Here is a 25675-nt window from a genome sequence, read left to right as displayed (position 1 = left end):
TAAATATGCAGGTTTAAAAATATATATTGGGGCCTCCCGGGTGGCGCAGTGGCTATGGGCACTGCATCGCAGCGCTAGCTGTGCCACCAGAGACTTTTTAACGAGGCGCACCTGTTAAATGAAATGCATTCCAGGTGACTACCTCAAAAAGCTGGTTGAGAGAATGCCAAGAGTTTGCAAAGCTGTCATCAAGGCAAAGGGTGGTTACTTTGAAGAATCTCAAATATAAAATATATTTTGATTTGTTTAACAATTTTATGGTTACTACAGGATTCCATATGTTGTTATTTAATGTTTTTGATGATCTTCACTATTATTCCACAATGTAGAAAATAGTAAAAAATAAAGAAAAACCCTTGAATGAGTAGGTGTGTCCAAATTGACTGGTATTGTATATATGCTACTGCTCAACTAAAAAATCTCGGTCGAACAACAGCCTAAATACAAGTCGAATAATTGAGGTCAGTCCTAATTGATAGATTATGTGGAAATCTCAATTACGCACAGATTGGCAATCTGTGTCATGTAGTGAGTGTAGGAGGAGGAGTGACTAGACAGGGGAGGAGGGGAGTGGGAAGGGAGGAAGGGGACTGAGTGTAGGAGCAGGAGTGACTAGACAGGGGAGGAGGGGAGTGGGAAGGGAGGAAGGGGACTGAGTGTAGGAGCAGGAGTGACTAGACGGAGGAGGAGGGGGACTGAGTGTAGGAGGAGGAGTGACTGTAAATAGAGGACGAGGGAGATGAGGGGGACTGAGTGTAGGAGGAGGAATGACTGTAGACGGAGGAGGAGGGGAGGAGAGGGGCTGAGTATAGTAGGAGGAGTGACTAGACGGAGGAGGGGGACTGAGTATAGGAGGAGGAGTGACTAGACAGAGGAGGAGTGACTGTAGACGGAGGAAGGGTGACTAGATGGAGGAGGAGGGAGACTGAGTGTAGGCTGAGGAGTGACAAGACATAGGAGTAGAGGGGCTGGGTGTAGGAGGAGTGACTGTAGACGGAGGATGGGGGAGCAGGGGGCTGAGTGTAGGAGGAGAAGTGACTGTAGATGGAGGATGGGGGAGGAGAGGGCTGAGTGTAGGAGGAGGAGTGAGATAGATATCTCTATCCAAGCCATTCCTTATCATCATCTCCAACCCTATACAGGATGAGAAGCTAGTCTAAGGCACGTGTCAAACTCACTCCACAGAGGGTGGACTGTCTGCGAGTTTTCGCTCCTCACTTGACATTATCCTCACTTGACATTAATTGATGAATTAAGGTTACTAAATAGTAAAGAACTCCCCTCACCTGGTTTAGGTCTAGGTCTTAATTGAAAGGAATAACGAAAAACCCGCAGACACTAGGCCATTCATGGAATGAGTTTGACACCCCTGGTCTAAGGAGAGCAGTGAGAGTAGAGAGATATGGGCATTCATTTATGATATACATTTATGACTGCGGTTGAGAGTCAAGTTTAGATATCATGCAAATAAAGCACATTTGAGAGGCAAAAAGGAAGTGTGATAGCAAGAAAGAAAGGGGAGAGAGAGAGAAAGAGAGAGAAAGTGTGTCACGTCCGGGTCACACAACTCAATGGGTTTCCCTCGGGGCATTCTCAGAATTTTCTACCATCCTCGCCTCATATTGAGCACACACACACACACACACACACACACACACACACACACACACACACACACACACACACACACAGTTTATGAGCGACATAGTGGAACACAGACAGAGGAATTCATATTCAGGGAGAGATGATGGTTTGGACTGTGTGTGTGTGTGGGGGGCACACAACCATCCTCGCACTACAACAGTAACTCCCTCATGATGTCACAAATCTACATTCCAACCAACTAATAACATTACACACCTCACGAATATTCCTGAGCAAAATACATTTGGGAGGTCACATGACCCAACCTAGTGACAGATTCAGAGAAAAGAGAGGGCCAAGGAATGTTGCCTAGTAGGTCCCTTTCCTCAGGCTTCAATAAACTCAAGGTAGTGGTAGTGTAGTGTGTAGACTACCATCTGTGGTTGGGATTCAAGGTGGTGGTTATTGATAACTGGCCATGCAATCACCAATGAATCGGTGCTCAGTTTATCACTTAATCGTTCAATAATTGAGAGGGAATAAACCAATAGGACTGGAAACAGGGGGTCAGATAGCATCTATATTAACACAGTGATGATGTCAGCCCGCAGCAAGTGTAGTGGCTACCCACACAATTGGTTAACGGATTGGTTGATGAAATACGGACACATTCCTTCATCTTTCAGTAGCTTCAGCCCAACATCACACACACACACACACACACACGTATTCTGTCCATCTCCAATAAGCTACCAAGGAAAGGGCTAGTCCATATTAATATACAGCGCATTCGGAAAGTATTCAGACCCCTTCCATTTTTCCACATTTTGTTACGTTACAGCCTTATTCTAAAATGGATTAAATGAAAAAAATGTCCTTATCAATCTACACACAATACCTCATAATGAGAAAACGAAAACAGGATTTTAGAAACGTTTGCAAATGTATTAAAAATAAAGAACAGAAATAGCTTATTTACATAAGTATTCAAACGCTTTGCTATGAGACTAGAAAATGAGCTCAGGTGCATCCTGTTTCCATCAATCATCCTTGAGATGTTTCTACAACTTGGTTGGTGTCCAACTGTGGTAAATTCAATGGATTAGACATGATTTAGAAAGGCACACACCGGTCTATATAAGGTCCCACAGTTGACAGTGCATGTCAGAGCAAAAAACCAAGCCATATGAGGTCAAATAAATTGTCCGTAGAGCTCAGAGACAGAATTCTGTCGAAGGACAGATCTGGGGAAGGGTACCAAAACATGTCTGCGGCATTGAAGGTCCCCAAGAACACAGTGGACTTCATCATTCTTAAATGGAAGAAGTTTGGAAACACCAAGAATCTTCCTAGAGCTGGCCACCGAGCCAAACTGAGAAATCGGGGGAGAAGGCATTGGTCACGGAGGGGATGGTCACTCTGACAGAGCTCCAGAGTTCCTCGGCGGAGATGGGAGAACCTTCCAGAAGGACAACCATCTCTGCAGCACTCCACCAATCAGGCCTTTATGGTAGAGTGGCCAGATGGAAGCCACACCTCACTAAAAGGCACATGACAGCCCGCTTGGAGTTGATCAAAAAGCAGCTAAAGGACTCTCAGACGATGAGAAACAAGATTCTCTGGTCAGATAAAACCAAGGTTGAACTCTTTGGCCTGAATGCCAAGCGTCACGTCTGGAGGAAACGTGGCACCATCCCTATGGTGAAGCATGGTGGTGGCAGCATCATGCTGTGGTGATGTTTTTTTAGCGGTAGGGACTGAGAGACTAGTCATGATTGAAGGAAAGATGAACGGAGCAAAGTACAGAGAGATCCTTCTCCCCCAATTGCTCAGTTTGGCCGGGCGGTCAGCTCAAGGAAGAGTCTTGGTGGTTCCAATTTTCTTGGGGACCTTCAATGCTGCAGAAATGTTTAGGATCCCTTCCCCAGATCTGTACCTCGACACAATCCTGTCTCGGATCTCTACGATCAATTCCTTCAACCTCATGGATTGGTTTTTGTTCTTACATGCACTGTCAACTGTGGGACCTTACAGGCATGTGCCTTTCCAAATCATTTCCAAATCAATTTAATTTACCACAGGTGGACTCCAATCAAGTTGTTGAAACATCTCAAAGATGATACATGGAAACAAAATGCACCTGAGCTCAATTTTGAGTCTCATAGCAAAGGATCTGAACACTTACGTAAATAATGTATCTGTTTTTATTTTAAATAAATTAGCTAAAATTTATAAAAAAACTGTTTTCGCTTTGTCATTATGGGGTATTTTGTGTAGATTGCTGATGTTTTTTATTTATCCGTTTTAGAATTAGGCTGTAACGTAAAACAATGTGTTGAAGTGTTGTGGTTGCAAGTTCACCTGACTCGTCTAAACCTCCTCTTTGGGGTGCTGCTATAGGCCAACAAGTGCTAACAGTGCTTCTAATTGCTAACAGAGCTTCTAAGTGCTAACAGAGCTTCTAAGTGCTAACAGAGCTTCTAAGTGCTAACAGTGCTTCTATGTGCTAACCGAGCTTCTAAGTGCTAACAGAGCTGCTAAGTGCTAAAAGCGCTGTTTAGTGTGCTGCTCAGTGCAAACAGTCAGTATTTAGATAATAAGTGTGCAATGCTTGATAATGTGTGTGATAACAGAGAGGTATATTTTTTACCAATAGTGTTGGATTTGTCACATCTACTTGCATTGATCATATCTTCACTAAAGCTGCATTGCTTTAATCCAAAGCAATATCAGTTGCCATTGGCTGTAGTGACCATAAGGGGAAAGGGATACCTTGTCAGTTGCACAACTGAACGCGTTAAACTGAAATGTGTCTTCCGCATTCAACCCAACCCAGTCTAATTTCTAGCCAAACAGTTAAGAGAAATTAGGACTAATGTAGGATCTCCTCGGTGTGCCGGACAAAGCATTTAACTATCAAGTACTTAAAGTATTTGAGGATTACTAGACTGTGGGTGAAGAATTTGGCTCCCAGCAATAAGGAATGTTTTAATGAAGGACAGAAAATGATAAGGTAACTGAATGTGTGAACACTATTTACAATCTAAAATGCAAAGATGACAGAATTTTGGCAATAACAAGGAAACCCAAAGTGCCAAAGGTTGGGCCTAATGTGATACAAATAAGTGTGTCCCCCCACAGGCATGGAAGGAAGCTAAAGTAATTCCACTGCCTAAAAATAGTAAAGCACACGTTGCTTGCTCTAACAGCCGCCCAATCAGTTTACTGCTTGTTCTTAGTAAACTGATGGAGAGGATTGTGTTTGACCAAATACAATGCTATTGTACAAATGAACTGTAGAGTACAAATGAACTGCAGACTTTCAGCATGCATATAATATAGAGAAGGCACTCAACTTGTACTGTACTGACTCAGATGACAGATGATTGGTTAAAAGAAATAGATAATAAGATGACAGTTGGAGCTGTATTGTCAGATTTCAGTGCAGTCTTTGATGTTATTGATCATACATTGTTATCACATGGTTGGAGAGTTATTTATCCAATAGAACCCAGAGAGTGTTCTTCAATGGAAGCTTCTCTAACATTCGATATGTGACCGACCTGCTCAAATTGGTCTAATGTAGCAACATTTTAAATAGTGTTTTTTACATTAGATAAAAGTAGAGACTCAAAGCTTCAAAATGGTATATCATACACTACAGTTAAGGAACAATGGGAAAATAATTCTGCTAGGAAAGTTGATAAACTTGTAAACTCACTTTTGAGAAAATGGCCGTTGAATGTTTTGGTACCACTACTGGAGAGCCCTTCCTTGTCTACACCCATTCAGCATCGTTCACACCCTCTTAAGCTTTAGCCCCATCCATCTCTTGAGTGTTCTGTAGTAACAACAGCAGTCAAGCACCCAAGCTAACTAGCTACTTCCAGACAAATGAGAGAACTGCTCACGGAGCATTACTCACCCTCTCAAAGCTGGTTAGGCTGTTATGTTATCCAGAGTGTTGGTAACTGCAACTGTGATGTCAGATTGTCCGTTTGTAAATTCAGAGCGTTTCGCTCTCGGAGCGTTCAGTGCACTTTGGCCGATGAGTAGGGTTGATCCGAACGTTCTGACCTCTCAACGGCAGTCAAGCACCAAGGTAACATTGGCTTGCTTGTTAGCTGCTTCCAGACAAATGAGAGAACACACCACTCTGACCATTTTACTCACCCTAGCAGAGCTGGTTGCGCTATTTTGATGTTATCCAGAGCGTTGTTGACTGTAACTGTGCTGCTGGCAACAATTTAATTATGCTTTTTTGCCAACGTTTACTGACACCGGCCATATTCATCAGTTATTCTGCGCTCTGGCACACTCACACTCAGCGGAGAGTGAAATCAGAGTAGATGAACAGACTGAATTTACAAACGCATACAAAATGGTTAACAATGAACCATAATCCCAACTCATGGAGTTACTACCCTGCATGAATCTGCAGGTAGCTAACCAACTGGATTCAATGTTAGCTAGCTAACAGTCTATAGCTAGCCAAGCAAATGGCTCTGAGATAGGAATAATAAGATAATACACATAGCGTCAGCTAGCGAGCCAGAAAGCTAATGTTAGCTAGCTAATAGTACACTTTAACTTGAAATGAAACGACTTTGTCAAAATTAGAAACATGTATTATCTGAAAATGTAGCTAGCGAGACTATCATTCATGGATGGATGTGTCTCCTGTCGGATGCCATGGTTGTCCTTAGTTCGAAGATGTAATCCGGAGACAGGCGTTTTCTCCATCTCCTTAGCAACCATACTCGAATTCCACTGACTTCAATATTCGGTCCTCCAGAAAGTGGAGAGAAACACTTAGGCAGTTTTACTATGCGATACGTGTAAAAAAATATATACATAAAATATACATACATTTTAAAAGCCACGTTAGACAGGATTAACTAAACATACTGACCAGCTCAAATAGACAGAACCATGCTATATGACAGACCAATCCAAACTCATCTCTTGGCATGTCCAGCCCACTCATCTCAGCCAATCATGGCTAGCGGGAAGGTTGCTAACTTTTCTGTGGCTAAACCAATTAGGCTCGCAATTTAACAATTTCATTTGTATTTACAGATGGCATACAAGTTTGGTATTAAGGCACATGAAAGTTCACATGTTCGAGAAGGCATTTCTGCCAAAAAAACACATTTTGATTTTAAAAAGTTTATGTTCAAACGGTTCTCCTGTGAAGTAGTGACCTAGTTTCCTGAAATGGGTCACATATGTACAGTGCGGTGTCCCTCAGGGCAGTTGCCTTGGGCCGTTACTCTTAGCTATTTGATTTGCTACTGGTCTTACACAAAGGTAGAATGGCTATGTACATGGATCAATCCATATTCTACATGCCAGCACCCAAAGCCAGTGAGCTCACTGAAATTCTAAATAAGGAGTTACAGTCAGTATTCGAAGGTGATTCATAATAAACTGGTATTAAATACATTTAAAACATTGTATTTGGTTCAAAACATTCTCTAAGACCTAAACTGGAGTTGTACATAAAGGGTGTGACCATTGATAAAGTTGAGCTAAACTTCTAGGTATAACATTGGATGGTCATTTACCATGGTCAAGTCATAATGACAAAGTTGTTGTGAAGATGGGGAGAGGTATGTATGTTACATAAAAATATGTTCTGCCTTTTTGACACAAGAAAATGAACTGTACTAGTTGTTCAGGCTCTGGTCTTGTCCCATCTTGATTCATGTCTGATAATATTGTCAAAAAATTATAGATTGTCTACATAATCAAATAACATTCAGCTCAAACAGTTGTCTTGTTAGTCATTGTTAGTCCTCGTCTATCAATGTTTTGTTACTTGTCATGTTCTGTGTTTTTTGTGGACCCCAGAAAAAGTAGCTGCTGCTTCTGCAAAAGTTAATGGGGACCCAAATAAACAAATCTTTCAAGTATTACAGTCAAACAAGGTAAAATGGTTATTAATTATTTGAGAGGTGGGGAAAAAAAACATTAATTTGAGGTTAGAGAATCGACAGGCTACATAATGGAAGACGGTGAACCTGCCATCCGTGCATTTGGCTAGAACAGCATCATGGGCCTGGGTTGGAAGGACGCATCGTACAATGAACATTTGTCTACATTGTAAACCTGCCTTTTGTCAATGAGGTGATGCTTAACGAAAACATTGTAACAAATTGCTGATAGCCCACTTAAAAGTCCTATTAGAAAATATACTGAACAAAAATGTAAAACGCAACGTGCAACAATTTCAAATACTATGCTGAGTTACAGTTCACATCAGTCAATAGAAATACATGTATTATGCCCTAATCTATGGATTTCACATGACTGGGCAGGGGCACAGCCATGGGTGGGCCTGGGAGGGTGTAGGCAACCCACTTGGGAGCCAGGCCCAGCCAATCAGAATGAGGTTTTCCCCACAAAAGGGCTTTATTATCCCCCCCCCCCCCCTTTAAAACTATGTCGGAGGTGGTTTATGATAGACAAATTATCATTACATTCTCTGGCAACAGCTCTGGTGGACATTCCTGCAGTCAGCAAGCCAATTGCATACTCCCTCAAAACTTGAGACATCTGTGGCATTGTGTTGTGTGACAAAACAGCAAATTTTAGTGGCCTTTGTCCCCAGCACAAGGTGCACCTGTGTAATGATCATGCTGTTTAATCAGCTTCTTGATGTGCCACACCTGTCAGGTGGATGGATTATATTGACAAAGGATACAATTATCACTAACAGAGATGTAAAAAATGTGTGCTCAAAATCTGAGAGAAATAAGCTTTTTGTGTATATGGTACATTTCTGGGATCTTTTATTTCAGCTCATGGGACCAGCACTTTACATATTGCGTTGATATTTTTGTTCAGTGTATGATTAAACAAATCTAAACTATAAGGAATTTAGTCTACGGGTAGAGCACACGTTAAATAGCTAACCTCCACTAGCTGTAGCCAATATATCTATTGGAACATTTACCTATAAAATAACAATTGTATAAATGTTTTACTAAGACAATCAAATGTATTGTGTGATATTCATATCTCCCGTAGTATTTTCATGTAAAAATTAAGAAAACGCATTTTTTCTTATAGCCTCTGCCACCCCACCCATCTCTCGTAGTATGACGCTATCAATACACTGCCTGTTATAACTGGGGGGGGGGGGGGGGGGGGGGGGGTTCATTCACATCACGGAATAAGTGAAGAGGCAAACGGTCGCAAAAATGAATGATCGAATCCGATGCGTTTGTTTTCAATGTAAAAAATAAAAAGACATTAATTGCTTCCAATGGTAAAATGATGGTGCACCATGCAAGAGAGTGGAAACACACCGCAGGTTCTCAACATCCATCGCAGCCTCCCGTCGAGAAGCGAGCGTAGGCTACCCGCACATATTTGCCGAGTGCTGGCAGCATATTCCGTTACATTTGCACTTACCTGCAACTTGCATGTCCGTCCAGGAAAATTTGGGCGGACAATGTCTAACTCCGCGACGAAAATCCAATGTTTTACTGACGTTTTTTTTGGCCTTTTCTCCGACTGATGATCTCGATTCTCTCAGCGCCTATCCGTTATAATCTACCCCACACAAAGAGCAGAAAATGGCTGCAAGTGCATTTCCTTAAAGAGACAGTTACTCACACACAGGCAGGAGGATGGAACTGTGGTGCTGAATATGGCCAATGTTGTTGCACAGACCAACACTCTACCTTGCGATGAGGCTATTGTATCGTCAAAATGAAACAATGTATTTGCAATGTCACCTATCTATCGCTATTCTCTAAAAAACTATTCCCCTTGAAATTATATCATAGCCATTAGGACAACATTGAAACGTGCTTCACATTCTTCCCCATTTCCATTTGATTGGATATTGCAGGATATTACTTACTTACCATGCACAGCACAGGCAAGTCAATGACCCGGTTTCCAGGACAGATGGTGTCAAACTGAACTTTGATCACATCAACTACACAGGATACAGCGTCCAGTCCTTTACATAACTGTATAGGCCTAGTATGCCATAGAGGCACAGGTGTTTTTAGAAGAAAACTAAATATTTTGAGTATTTCATTCAGTCACCTTACAATGGATTGTATAGAGATTTAATGGAAAAGCCCTTAAACTGCATAGGTACCCTACTGTATGGAGTTATCTATATCTATCTGCTTCTGTATATGTCGATATATCTCTATTTATCTATTATATTCATCTAGATACATCCATACTCCCACAGAGATCATACTTGTAATTCTATGTATACTTTCTGCCTGACAGGGTATTACTATGCCAGTTCTTGTACCCAGTCAGACCTCGTTGTCACAGCAACCAGAGCAGGCATGTAGGGCTGTCTGGAACCCACAGACTCAGTTCATACTTTATCAGGGCAGTGTGTTTGTGTGTCTGCGTGAGAACACTGGATACATTAAACCCACCTACAGTTAGACTACTACAGTTACGGTATAGACAAGTGAACTGTAATGAGTATTATGCATTGTGGTTATTTGGTAGTAAAACTGCAGTAGCCTGCTATACAGAGATCCTAGTACATAAGAAAGTCTGTAGATGATGGGAATAGCCTGCATTATGACATCATGGGTAAATGGGTTGTGGGTGCCCTCTGATGGTCAGACTTTGAGCGACAGACAGTAAAATCAAACTAAAGTGAGCTTATGAAACAACTAATTAACACAATAGACAGAAAAAATGTATCAAGACACAAGAGAAGTAGATTTCTACATTTTATAAAAATATGATTTGCTACAAAATAAATAGAAACTTGAAGGAAATTAATAAATAACATAAACACAGCTAGCTAAGTATATTTCATACAGTATCTTCAGTTTGGTTGAGCAAAATTATTCTGCCATGATTCACCGCGGATAGCTGGTTAGCACACCAGGTTTGGCTGAAAAGCTTGTTTGTTCAGGCTCAGAGGTCTGAGAGCGAGGCCAGCTCGTGCAGCAGGAGAGCAAAGGAAGGACGGTCGTCTGGTTTCTACACAGGAAAAGACAGCTCAATCACAAGACATTATGTAAGGTGGAGGTGAACCAACTTACCAAGCTGAATCAGTAAGGTACAGGTGAACCAACCTACCAAGCTGAATCAGTAAGGTACAGGTGAACCAACCTACCAAGCTGAATCAGTAAGGTACAGGTGAACCAACCTACCAAGCTGAATCAGTAAGGTACAGGTGAACCAACCTACCAAGCTGAATCAGTAAGGTACAGGTGAACCAACCTACCAAGCTGAATCAGTAAGGTACAGGTGAACCAACCTACCAAGCTGAATCAGTAAGGTACAGGTGAACCAACTTACCAAGCTGAATCAGTAAGGTACAGGTGAACCAACCTACCAAGCTGAATCAGTAAGGTACAGGTGAACCAACCTACCAAGCTGAATCAGTAAGGTACAGGTGAACCAACCTACCAAGCTGAATCAGTAAGGTACAGGTGAACCAACCTACCAAGCTGAATCATTAAGGTAAAGGTGAGTCTGTCTACTGCAATATTTCCCAAACTCGGTCCTGGGGACCCCAAGGGGTTCAAATTTCATTTTTTACCCTAGCACTGATTCAAATAATTCAACCCACCCACCCACCCACCCACACGCACCCACACACACCCACCCAACTACATACACCCCCCCCAACTACACACCCCCAACTACACCTACACTCAACTACACTCACCCACCCAACTACACCCACACTCACCCAACTAAAACCACCCACCCACCCAACTACACCCACCCAACTACACCCACCCACACTACACACACCCACACTACACACACCCACCCACATTACAACCACCCACCCACCCACCCACCCACCCACCCACCCACACTACAACCACACCCACCCACACTACACCAACCCACACACACCCACCCAACTACACCCACCTACACTACACTACACCCATCCGCACTACACTAACAGTACAGGTGAGTCAGTAAGCTACAGGTGTGAAACAGGTAGGTTCTTCCCACCCACCTCCTTCCAGCACAACTCCATGAGGAGGTGCACAGCCTCTAGGGCCTGTCTCGGTTTTAGCAGCCACAGACCTGCATTCAGGGCCTCCACCACCTCAAGATTAGACCGGTTCTCATAGGGCAGACGCCCCTCAGTATACACCTCCCACATAAACACACCTGGAGGAGAGGAGAGGCGAGAAGGGAGAGTAGAGGGGAGGAGGAGGGGAGGAGAGAGGAGTGGGGAGAAGGGGAGGGCAGGAGGAGAGGAGTGGGGAGAAGGGGAGGAGAGGAGATTCAACATTCATTCATCATACCTCTAATATGATAACGGTTTAGAATTTGAAGAAGCTCAGTGTCTGACAACAGTCTCACAGAGAAACAAATAAACCTACCAAAGGACCAGACGCTCTCAGAGAGGATGAATAAACCTACCAAAGGACCAGACTCTCTCAGAGAGGATGAATAAACCTACCAAAGGACCAGACGGTCTCAGAGAGGATGAATAAACCTACCAAAGGACCAGACGGTCTCAGAGAGGATGAATAAACCTACCAAAGGACCAGACTCTCTCAGAGAGGATGAATAAACCTACCAAAGGACCAGACGCTCTCAGAGAGGATGAATAAACCTACCAAAGGACCAGACGCTCTCAGAGAGGATGAATAAACCTACCAAAGGACCAGACTCTCTCAGAGAGGATGAATAAACCTACCAAAGGACCAGACTCTCTCAGAGAGGATGAATAAACCTACCAAAGGACCAGACTCTCTCAGAGAGGATGAATAAACCTACCAAAGGACCAGACTCTCTCAGAGAGGATGAATAAACCTACCAAAGGACCAGACTCTCTCAGAGAGGATGAATAAACCTACCAAAGGACCAGACGCTCTCAGAGAGGATGAATAAACCTACCAAAGGACCAGACTCTCTCAGAGAGGATGAATAAACCTACCAAAGGACCAGACTCTCTCAGAGAGGATTAATAAACCTACCAAAGGACCAGACGGTCTCAGAGAGGATGAATAAACCTACCAAAGGACCAGACGGTCTCAGAGAGGAAGAATAAACCTACCAAAGGACCAGACGGTTTCAGAGAGGATGAATAAACCTACCAAAGGACCAGACGGTCTCAGAGAGGATTAATAAACCTACCAAAGGACCAGACGGTTTCAGAGAGGATGAATAAACCTACCAAAGGACCAGACTCTCTCAGAGAGGAAGAATAAACCTACCAAAGGACCAGACTCTCTCAGAGAGGAAGAATAAACCTACCAAAGGACCAGACGGTCTCAGAGAGGAAGAATAAACCTACCAAAGGACCAGACTCTCTCAGAGAGGATGAATAAACCTACCAAAGGACCAGACGGTCTCAGAGAGGATTAATAAACCTACCAAAGGACCAGACGGTTTCAGAGAGGATGAATAAACCTACCAAAGGACCAGACTCTCTCAGAGAGGAAGAATAAACCTACCAAAGGACCAGACTCTCTCAGAGAGGATTAATAAACCTACCAAAGGACCAGACTCTCTCAGAGAGGAAGAATAAACCTACCAAAGGACCAGACTCTCTCAGAGAGGATGAATAAACCTACCAAAGGACCAGACGGTCTCAGAGAGGATGAATAAACCTACCAAAGGACCAGACTCTCTCAGAGAGGATGAATAAACCTACCAAAGGACCAGACGGTCTCAGAGAGGATGAATAAACCTACCAAAGGACCAGACGGTCTCAGAGAGGAAGAATAAACCTACCAAAGGACCAGACGGTTTCAGAGAGGATGAATAAACCTACCAAAGGACCAGACGGTCTCAGAGAGGATTAATAAACCTACCAAAGGACCAGACGGTTTCAGAGAGGATGAATAAACCTACCAAAGGACCAGACGGTCTCAGAGAGGATTAATAAACCTACCAAAGGACCAGACGGTTTCAGAGAGGATGAATAAACCTACCAAAGGACCAGACTCTCTCAGAGAGGAAGAATAAACCTACCAAAGGACCAGACGGTTTCAGAGAGGATGAATAAACCTACCAAAGGACCAGACTCTCTCAGAGAGGAAGAATAAACCTACCAAAGGACCAGACTCTCTCAGAGAGGATTAATAAACCTACCAAAGGACCAGACTCTCTCAGAGAGGAAGAATAAACCTACCAAAGGACCAGACTCTCTCAGAGAGGATGAATAAACCTACCAAAGGACCAGACGGTTTCAGAGAGGATGAATAAACCTACCAAAGGACCAGACTCTCTCAGAGAGGATGAATAAACCTACCAAAGGACCAGACGGTCTCAGAGAGGATTAATAAACCTACCAAAGGACCAGACTCTCTCAGAGAGGATGAATAAACCTACCAAAGGACCAGACGGTCTCAGAGAGGAAGAATAAACCTACCAAAGGACCAGACGGTCTCAGAGAGGATGAATAAACCTACCAAAGGACCAGACTCTCTCAGAGAGGATTAATAAACCTACCAAAGGACCAGACTCTCTCAGAGGATTAATAAACCTACCAAAGGACCAGACGGTTTCAGAGAGGATGAATAAACCTACCAAAGGACCAGACTCTCTCAGAGAGGAAGAATAAACCTACCAAAGGACCAGACTCTCTCAGAGAGGAAGAATAAACCTACCAAAGGACCAGACTCTCTCAGAGGATTAATAAACCTACCAAAGGACCAGACGGTTTCAGAGAGGATGAATAAACCTACCAAAGGACCAGACTCTCTCAGACAGGAAGAATAAACCTACCAAAGGACCAGACGGTCTCAGAGAGGATGAATAAACCTACCAAAGGACCAGACGGTCTCAGAGAGGATGAATAAACCTACCAAAGGACCAGACGGTCTCAGAGAGGATGAATAAACCTACCAAAGGACCAGACGGTCTCAGAGAGGATTAATAAACCTACCAAAGGACCAGACGGTTTCAGAGAGGATTAATAAACCTACCAAAGGACCAGACGGTTTCAGAGAGGATTAATAAACCTACCAAAGGACCAGACTCTCTCAGAGAGGAAGAATAAACCTACCAAAGGACCAGACTCTCTCAGAGAGGATGAATAAACCTACCAAAGGACCAGACTCTCTCAGAGAGGAAGAATAAACCTACCAAAGGACCAGACTCTCTCAGAGAGGATTAATAAACCTACCAAAGGACCAGACTCTCTCAGAGAGGATGAATAAACCTACCAAAGGACCAGACGGTCTCAGAGAGGATGAATAAACCTACCAAAGGACCAGACTCTCTCAGAGAGGATGAATAAACCTACCAAAGGACCAGACGGTCTCAGAGAGGATGAATAAACCTACCAAAGGACCAGACTCTCTCAGAGAGGATGAATAAACCTACCAAATTACCAGACTCTCTCAGAGAGGATGAATAAACCTACCAAAGGACCAGACTCTCTCAGAGAGGATGAATAAACCTACCAAAGGACCAGACTCTCTCAGAGAGGAAGAATAAACCTACCAAAGGACCAGACTCTCTCAGAGAGGATTAATAAACCTACCAAAGGACCAGACGGTCTCAGAGAGGATTAATAAACCTACCAAAGGACCAGACTCTCTCAGAGAGGATGAATAAACCTACCAAAGGACCAGACGGTCTCAGAGAGGATGAATAAACCTACCAAAGGACCAGACTCTCTCAGAGAGGATGAATAAACCTACCAAAGGACCAGACTCTCTCAGAGAGGATGAATAAACCTACCAAAGGACCAGACGGTTTCAGAGAGGATGAATAAACCTACCAAAGGACCAGACGGTCTCAGAGAGGAAGAATAAACCTACCAAAGGACCAGACTCTCTCAGAGAGGATTAATAAACCTACCAAAGGACCAGACTTGCTGCTGAACTTGCAGTACTTGATGACCTCAGGAGAAGACCAGAGAGAGAGGGGGAGGGAGGAGGGAGAGAGGGGGAGGGGGAGGAGGGAGAGAGGGGGAGATGGGAGAGGGAGGGAGGAGGGAGAGACAGAGAGAGGGAGGGGTGAGGGGAAGAGAGAGGGAGGGGGAGAAGGAGGGAGGGGCGAGGGGCGAGGGGGAGAGATAGGGAGGGGGAGAGGGAGGAAGGAAGGAAAGAGGGGAAGGGGGAGAGAGAGTGCAGAGGTAATAATGACATACTAATGCAATTATTGGAAAATACATCAAGGCTGAACACAACATGGTACACTGTGGTTGCCTGCCACATTCTCCTCCAGGTAGTCCCTCCTGTCTGGACGTTTTCAGGGTCTGGTGGAGCTGCCTGCCTATTGGTAACAGCTGGGGCTGCTACACCTGGGTACCTCATCACACAAGTCTACCTTACATCACCAATTATGTCATCACAGTCCTAATGCTTTTAGAATAGCAAAACACACGCCAATTCTCACTATCATGCATATGCGTTGTTAAAGCATATCTTTATTACACAGTAACTTATCTATAACATATAAGCGTCTGGTGTGTTATCTGCTTTGTGTTTGATCTTTAGAATTGTCATGTAATTCAGGATTAGGAAACTTCCATAGAGATAGTTAGAGGACTCATCTGCCCATGCTGTAACAGACACCATAATGGCACAGATGCAAAAATGAGTCCTCTAACTATCTCTATGATACCTTTCATAATCAATAACCAAACAAAATTGCTGCTGGCTGCCTGGAGACAGAAGCAGCAGGTCAACCTCTGACCTTCTGAGAGTTCCGCAGGGCTCTGAGAATTCTCTCTACCCTGAGAGACAGGATGCCTCAGTCAGGTGATCAGACCTGCAGAGAATACACATATGCACGAACCCACACGACACGCACACCACACACGAACGCACACACACACACACACACACACACACACAGGTTGAATGTCAAGATGAAACAACAAAACTATATTTGCATATACTGGGAGTTAGATAATGTAGAGGGATTAGGCTATTCTGCCTCAACAATAGAACTCATGAACTATTATTTTACAGGCAGTTTCCTCTGTAGAATGTTGATGCAAGGAAACGATTCCACGCTATACTAAGGGAAGAACATCGGGACCATAGAACGTATAGAACCATTTCAAACTACATTAACGCTCCTCTCCCATCTCCCTCTCTACTGTGGGAGATCCACGTGTGCTGGTGAAACCTTACATGACCCCTGAAGGTGCCTTTATCTCAACGGACTAACAAACACAGTCTTGTGGTGCATGTCCAAATAGGTCACACTGGCCTGGCTGTAAACAGATGTATTAGGTAGCTCAGGTGAGCCACAGATAACGTAAATACCTGCAGCGTTGTGTTGGTGGTACTGGATGAGCTCAGGAATGGTGCTGAACAGGTATTTCTCTGCCAGGTAAAACGTGGACGTCTCTGCCTCTGACTGTCTGATCTGGTAGTGCTTCACCCGCGGGTTCTTCTGCCCGTTGGATATGAACATGGTTCATCATCATGTAACTATGCCATATATATGCAGTTCAAACAAACAGACAACCCACCACTGTTTTGGTAAAAAGCTGAGGGATGGGGCTGGAGACATGTAACCACTTTCAAATTCATAGACAGAGCTAGGGATGTCCCAATACCAATCGCTGATTGCCCCTTTAACTGACTGTCATTGAAGCTGAGTGACATGGCTGAAACAGGCAGTAGTTACCCTGGGGCTTTAGTGAAGACAGACACAGTGTAGACGCCTGCATGCCTGGAGTCTCGCACCACAAAAGCTCCTTTCTTACCCTGCACAAACAAACACAACATTTTATTTCAGTAGGATGAATCATAATTGTGTCTGTTGAGTCCATTAGGTTGAATTTTTTGTATGTCATACCATTCTTGAGTGATGTGGAAATTGCTTTTACAATCTCAATTTATGGGAATAAGGCTTGACATGATTACACAGTGAGACTCCCCAAAGGAGAAGAGCTTGAAATAGACAACACCCACTCTACCCTCCCACCGTCACACTGCACAACCCTCCCACTCCCACCGTCACACTACACAACCCTCCCACTCCCACCGTCACACTGCACAACCCTCCCACTCCCACCGTCACACTACACAACCCTCCCCTCCCACTGTCACACTATACAACCCTCCCACTCCCACCGTCACACTACACAACCCTCCCCTCCCACCGTCACACTATACAACCCTCCCCTCCCACCGTCACACTATACAACCCTCCCCTCCCACTCCCACACTACACAACCCTCCCACTCCCACCGTCACACTACACAACCCTCCCCTCCCACCGTCACACTATACAACCCTCCCACTCCCACACTACACAACCCTCCACTCCCACCGTCACACTACACAACCCTCCCCTCCCACCGTCACACTATACAACCCTCCCACTCCCACACTACACAACCCTCCACTCCCACCGTCACACTATACAACCCTCCCCTCCCACCGTCACACTATACAACCCTCCCACTCCCACACTACACAACCCTCCACTCCCACCGTCACACTATACAACCCTCCCCTCCCACCGTCACACTACACAACCCTCCCACTCCCACCGTCACACTACACAACCCTCCCCTCCCACCGTCACACTATACAACCCTCCCACTCCCACACTACACAACCCTCCACTCCCACCGTCACACTATACAACCCTCCCCTCCCACCGTCACACTACACAACCCTCCACTCCCACCGTCACACTACACAACCCTCCCACTCCCACCGTCACACTACACAACCCTCCCCTCCCACCGTCACACTATACAACCCTCCCACTCCCACACTACACAACCCTCCACTCCCACCGTCACACTATACAACCCTCCCCTCCCACCGTCACACTATACAACCCTCCCACTCCCACACTACACAACCCTCCACTCCCACCGTCACACTATACAACCCTCCCCTCCCACCGTCACACTACACAACCCTCCCACCCACCGTCACACTATACAACCCTCCCACTCCCACTGTCACACTACACAACCCTCCCCTCCCACCGTCACACTATACAACCCTCCCACTCCCACTGTCACACTACACAACCCTCCACTCCCACCGTCACACTATACAACCCTCCCACTCCCACTGTCACACTACACAACCCTCCCACTCCCACTGTCACACTACACAACCCTCCCACTGTCACACTACACAACCCTCCCACTGTCACACTACACAACCCTCCCACCGTCACACTACACAACCCTCCCACCGTCACACTACACAACCCTCCCCTCCCACTGTCACACTACACAACCCTCCCCTCCCACTGTCACACTACACAACCCTCCCCTCCCACTGTCACACTACACAACCCTCCCCTCCCACTGTCACACTACACAACCCTCCCTCCCACTGTCACACTACACAACCCTCCCCTTTCACTGTCACACTACACAACCCTCCCCTTCCACTGTCACACTACACAACCCTCCCCTTCCACTGTCACACTACACAACCCTCCCCTTCCACTGTCACACTACACAACCCTCCCCTCCCACTGTCACACTACACAACCCTCCCCTTTCACTGTCACACTACACAACCCTCCCCTTCCACTGTCACACTACACAACCCTCCCCTTCCACTGTCACACTACACAACCCTCCCCTTCCACTGTCACACTACACAACCCTCCCCTCCCACTGTCACACTATACAACCCTCCCCTCCCACTGTCACACTACACAACCCTCAAACTGTCACACTACACAACCCTCCCCTCCCACTGTCACACTACACAACCCTCCCCTTTCACTGTCACACTACACAACCCTCCCCTTCCACTGTCACACTACACAACCCTCCCCTTCCACTGTCACACTACACAACCCTCCCCTTCCACTGTCACACTACACAACCCTCCCCTCCCACTGTCACACTATACAACCCTCCCCTCCCACTGTCACACTACACAACCCTCAAACTGTCACACTACACAACCCTCCCCTCCCACTGTCACACTACACAACCCTCAAACTGTCACACTACACAACCCTCCCCTCCCACTGTCACACTAAACAACCCTCAAACTGTCACACTAAACAACCCTCCCACTGTCACACTACACAGCCCTCCCCTCCCACTGTCACACTACACAACCCTCCCCTCAAACTGTCACACTACACAACCCTCCCCTCCCACTGTCACACTACACAACCCTCAAACTGTCACACTACACAACCCTCCCCTCCCACTGTCACACTAAACAACCCTCAAACTGTCACACTAAACAACCCTCCCACTGTCACACTACACAACCCTCCCCTCCCACTGTCACACTACACAACCCTCAAACTGTCACACTACACAACCCTCCCCTCCCACTGTCACACTACACAACCCTCAAACTGTCACACTACACAACCCTCCCCTCCCACTGTCACACTAAACAACCCTCAAACTGTCACACTAAACAACCCTCCCACTGTCACACTATACAACCCTCCCCTCCCACTGTCACACTATACAACCCTTCCACTGTCACCATGCACCATGTCTCATCTGTCTGTAAAATCCAGCATGACATATTTACAACAGGAAATCCTGGACCTGAGTAAACTGCACCGCAGTTTCAAATGTCATGTTTCACTCTCTGTGTGTGTCTGTGTGTCTGTGTGTATGTATGTATGTATGTATGTATGTATGTATGTATGTATGTATGTGTGTGTGTGTGTGTGTGTGTGTGTGTGTGTGTGTGTGGTGTGTGTGCGCGTGCGTGTGCATGTGGTGTGTGTGTGTGGTGTGGTGTGGTGTGCATATATGTCTTTTTTAGGGATTACAAAAACTTACAAAAAATTACAAAAAATGCTTTCTCTCTAGTTTCAGTTTAGTCTGGTTGTAATTCTGATAACCTTGCTTTTTGATTGAATCAAGCCCAACATGTCTTTCCTCTTTCTTCCGTAGTACAGTGTAATACCAAGTTGAAGATGGTCGGCGTTGTTTTACCTCTGTGATCAGAAGTTCCTCAGCTCTCCCTCTCGTTATGTCTTTGTTGTACCATCTGCAAAAAAAGAGTGTGAATTAGAAACAACAAAGACAACCAATAAGATGTCTGAAATAAAAGGCTGAACAGGGTACAAATGTTATTTTATACTTTATAAATAGTCAGGAAAATCGTATTTGGTATATATCAGACTCACTCAAACCTGTTGAAGTTGTTGCAGGATTTCTCCGCTATATACAGTACATGCAAGGTACAAAACCTGAGTTTCTGTTGAAGGAATGGACAAAATGGGATGAATACTGTAGGTGTGTACAACTATAAAACCAATAATACATATTACAGATAGGATCACAGAGTTGTCATAAGGTTATCATATGGCATAGGGTTGTCATGGGGTTGTCATGGGGTTGTCATGGGGTTGACATAGCGTTGTCATATGGTTATCACGCTGTCTCTCCTTACCCTCTGTGGTCCTGTACCGTCCACCAGTTATGGTGGGAACTGTCAGTCAGGATGTACTCCTGGTCTTTGTGAAGGGGCAGGTCTGTGTCTTCATGGGGACTGTAGTTTTGTAGCGCTACCACCACACCACCCTCTGGCCCGGGTCAGAGAGCCGCCGCTAGTGGCACGATGTAAGGGAAACACTGATCATTAGCATTAATGTGACTCAGCAACATACTGTACATTTACAGGCACAGTGAAGTAAATAGAGGTGACTTATCATGCATATTTACCTGTGGGTCCGGGGTTGGAGGGAGAAGCAGAGCTTCAGAGATTCTGCTCATTTCCTGTTTGAAGTTTCATCTTGGTTTCGCCTGTAGAATGAGTTCTGTGGCACTCACAGGTAATATCTTTGCAGTTTTGGAAACGTTAGACTGTTTTATTTCCAAAGCTGTCAATTATATGCATAGTCGAGCATCTTTTTGTGACAAAATATTGCGCTTAAAACGGGCACGTTTTTTTATCCAATAATGAAATAGCGCCCCTATAGACTTAACAGGTTAAAGTACCCTGTCCTTCTTCTGAGATTGTCTGTCCTTTCCTAGGCCACGTACGTTTACAGTTTACGTTGTAATTTGCCATTTTAAACATTAGTACAGCAGTCCTAACATTTCTGGAACTAAATGTTAATTTCGTTAGGTTGTAGTTGAAATTAGCCCTTTTAAACGTATGGACATCCTCATGTCATCTGGAATACTTATTTTCCACCATAATTTGCAAATAAATTCATTAAAAATCCTACAATGTGATTTTCTGGATTTCTTTTCTCATTTTGTCTGTCATAGTTGAAGTGTACATATGATGAAAATTACAGGCCTCTCTCATCTTTTTAAGTGGGAGAACTTGCACAATTGGTGGCTGACTAAATACTTTTTTGCCCCACTGTATAGGTAACAGTTGTCGTGGACAACCTGTTGAGACATTTATGCATAATTGAAAAAACTGTGTCATGGCTTATTTATAAATGAACGTCATTGTAAAGTGTTCCCAATTGTCAGTAATTAGCATTCCAGTCATTAGCATTCCAGTCATTAGCATTCCAGTCATTAGCATTCCAGTCATTAGCATTCCAGTCATTAGCATTCCAGTCATTAGCATTCCAGTAATTAGCATTCCAGTAATTAGCATTCCAGTAATTAGCTTTCCAGTAATTAGCTTTCCAGTGGTCTTACCTGGAAGGGGTACTTGTTGCTGCAGGGGATTGGGACTTCACTGCACACTATCTCCACACAGTTGATATTGGAGAGCTCAATGCAGCCTTTCTGGCTGGGCTTTTTGAATAGAGTTAACTATTAACATCTTCACAACTTTCCATTTGCACATCAAACAATACAACCTCCATAAAGCAACTGTCATGTAAAAGTCGTATTCCTTCATAACTCAATATCTGATTAAAAAAATTACACTGCTGAACTGTAAAATAATTTCAACTAAATGTAATTCTTGCCAGCAATTATTAAACAAACAAACCACACAATTTATCAATAAATATTGTACATGCCCCAGGGCGCTGTTCAGAATTAATCAGGTCCTGGGTGTCCAAGACAAATCATCTTTCCTTGTAATTGCAGGGCGACGTCCTTCGCTTCTGTTGAGGTTTCTTGATGAGAGTCCCCTTCAAGATTACTGTGGGGAGCATAGTGAACACAGATTAGGAAGGAACAGACAGAGTATACAGTCTATCACCCTACGACGTTACTACAACTTATCCAATAGACAACAAGAGACATTCTTCAAAGGACAAAGGACTCGGTTTGGCAACACGGCCTTCCATCTACCACCAACCTACTGAAGCGCAGCTCAGAGTAAATATTTTTTGCATTTTCCTTTTCCAAATGGGTGGTAATTTAGAATGCATAAGACACTGTATTTACGATAGCACAGCTTTTTCCTTTGTTCCCCAGTCTCCCGCTCTTTCAATCAACCCAGCCCCTTTTCCTTTGTGTAACAAGCTGTCATATCTGTTCCGCCCGCTAGGGACGTTTTCCTTTATGATGTCATTTGTAATCAAGTTATGATTAATTGTGTGTATGTGAATTCTGTGTGATTAGTTAGGTATTTAGTAAATATATAATTAAACCCCATTTTGTATTGCTGATTCAACTTGTTAGCCAGGGTTCTTGCAGATAACCAAGAATTTACAACTTTCAGATGATGAGACTAAAGTAAGATGACGATTGATATTGATTGCTATTGATGTAAAATATTACTAGGTCTTTAAGTTTGTTCGGAAGATAACAGCTCTATAAATATTATTTTGTGGTGCCTGACTCTCTAGTTAATTACATTTACATGATTAGCTCAATCAGGTGATATTAATTACTGAGACATAATTTTATATAATAGCATGTTTTATCAATTAATCCGGCATAGCCAAAGACACGACACCACGCTCCCATCCTCATCAACAGGGCTGTTGTGGAGACGGTGAAAAACATCAAGTTCCTAAGGTATACACATCTCCAATGATCTGAAATGGTAAAATCACACAGACACTGAGGTGAAGAAGGCACGGCAGCAATTCTTCAACCTGAAGAGATGTGATATGTTCCCCAGGGACCTTTTTTATTTTTCTTTCTTTTTCCAATTTTTTGTTCCTTTGTTTTATTTTGTTTGTAGCTTTTTTTCATATATATTTAATATTATAATATTCTTTTTTTTTTACCCCTTTTGCTTCCCAATTTCGTGGTATCCAATTGGTAGTTACAGTCCTATCACTGAAACTCCTGTACAGACTCGGGAGAGGCGAAGGTCGAGAGCCATGCATCCTCCGAAACACGACCCTGACAAGCGGCACTGCTTCTTGACACACTGCTCGCTTTACCCGGAAACCAGCCTCACCAATGTGTCAGAGGAAACACTGTGTACCTGATGACCATGTCAGCGTGCATTGTGCCCAGCCCACCACAGGACTCGCTAGTGACTTGGGACAAGAACATCCCTACCGGCCAAACCCTTTCCCTAACCCGGACGACGCTGGGCCAATTGTGAGCCGCTCCATGGGTCACCCGGTCGCGGCCGGCTGCGACAGAGCCTGGACGTAAACCAGGATCTCTAGTGGCACAGATAGCACTGCGATGCAGTGCCCTAGACCACTGCGCCCCACACGGGAAGCCTCTTCGCGGTGGTCTACAGGAGCACCATTGAGAGCATACTGTCGGGCTGCATCATGGCATGGTATGGCGACTCCACCACCACTGACCACAAGGCTCGACAGAGGGTGGTACGCTCAGCCGAATGCACCATTGGATGCTCAATGCCTGCCCTCCAGGACACCTACAACACGCAGACGGCCTACAGGGAGGAGGTGAGGGCCCTCGGAGTGTGGTGTCAGGAAAATAACCTCACACTCAACGTCAACACAACTAAGGAGATGATTGTGGACTTCAGGAAACAGCAGAGGGAACACCCCCCTATCCACATCGATGGAACAGTAGTGGAGAGGGTAGTAAGTTTTAAGTTCCTCGGCGTACACATCACAGACAAACTGAATTGGTCCACCCACACAGACAGCATCGTGAAGAAGGCGCAGCAGCGCCTCTTCAACCTCAGGAGGCTGAAGAAATTTGGCTTGTCACCAAAAGCACTCACAAACTTCTACAGATGCACAATCGAGAGCATCCTGTCGGGCTGTATCACCGCCTGGTACGGCAACTGCTCCGCCCACAACCGTAAGGCTCTCCAGAGGGTAGTGAGGTCTGCACAACGCATCACCGGGGGCAAACTACCTGCCCTTCAGGACACCTACACCACCCGATGTCACAGGAAGGCCATAAAGATCATCAAGGACAACAACCACCCGAGCCACTGCCTGTTCACCCCGCTATCATCCAGAAGGCGAGGTCAGTACAGGTGCATCAAAACTGGGACCGAGAGACTGAAAAACAGCTTCTATCTCAAGGCCATCAGACTGTTAAACAACCACCACTAACATTGAGTGGCTGCTGCCAACACACTGACTCAACTCCAGCCACTTTAATAATGGGAATTGATGTAAAATATATCACTAGCCACTTTAAACAATGCTACTTAATATAATGTTTACATACCCTACATTATTCATCTCATATGTCTACGTATATACTGTACTCTATATCACCTACTGCATCTTTATGTAATACATGTATCACTAGCCACTTTAAACTATGCCACTTTGTTTACATACTCATCTCATATGTATATACTGTACTCGATACCATCTACTGCATCTTGCCTATGCCGCTCTGTACCATCACTCATTCATATATCTTTATGTACATATTCTTTATCCCTTTACACTTTTGTGTATAAGGTAGTAGTTTTGGAATTGTTAGTTAGATTACTCGTTGGTTATTACTGCATTGTCGGAACTAGAAGCATAAGCATTTCGCTACACTCGCATTAACATCTGCTAACCATGTGTATGTGACAAATAAAATTTGATTTGATTTGATTTGAACACAATGAAGGACCTCAGCCACTCGAGTCATGGTCTCTTCTCCCTGCTTCCATCACTCAGACGCAGGCAGTATAGGAGCATCATGGCAAAAACTGTCAGACTGGCCAATAGCTTCTACCCCCAGACCATCAGGCTGCTGAAAAGCTACTAGGCAGCCAGCCACCTGCTCAACCTGTCCCCCTCATGCCCTTCAGACTTCCTACCCACACTGTTGGAGCTCGGCGAATATTAATTTCACTGCACCCTGCGATTACATCTGCGACCCTGTGCATCTGACTAATAAACTCATCTATCATCTATCATTGGTCTA

At 44.5% G+C, this 25675-nt stretch overlaps 1 protein-coding gene and 1 pseudogene across 2 annotated transcripts in view; both read right to left on the bottom strand.

The window, feature by feature from the left end:
- The window catches only part of LOC110487766 (cytoplasmic FMR1-interacting protein 2), a 64176-nt gene extending 54989 nt beyond the window's left edge, over window positions 1-9187 (bottom strand). For both annotated transcript variants that reach the window (XM_036943248.1, XM_036943249.1), the window contains exon 1: window positions 9004-9187. The gene's annotated coding sequence lies outside the window, so the exon portion shown is untranslated. The remainder of the gene's footprint in view (window positions 1-9003) is intronic.
- A 1310-nt stretch (window positions 9188-10497) lies between these two features.
- LOC118938756 lies at window positions 10498-24173 on the bottom strand (annotated as a pseudogene).
- Between the last annotated feature and the right edge of the window lie 1502 nt (window positions 24174-25675).

The sequence above is a fragment of the Oncorhynchus mykiss genome, chromosome 14 (genome assembly GCF_013265735.2).
Source record: "Oncorhynchus mykiss isolate Arlee chromosome 14, USDA_OmykA_1.1, whole genome shotgun sequence".
Taxonomy (NCBI): Eukaryota; Metazoa; Chordata; class Actinopteri; order Salmoniformes; family Salmonidae; genus Oncorhynchus; species Oncorhynchus mykiss.
This window is presented reverse-complemented; position numbering and strand designations above follow the sequence as displayed.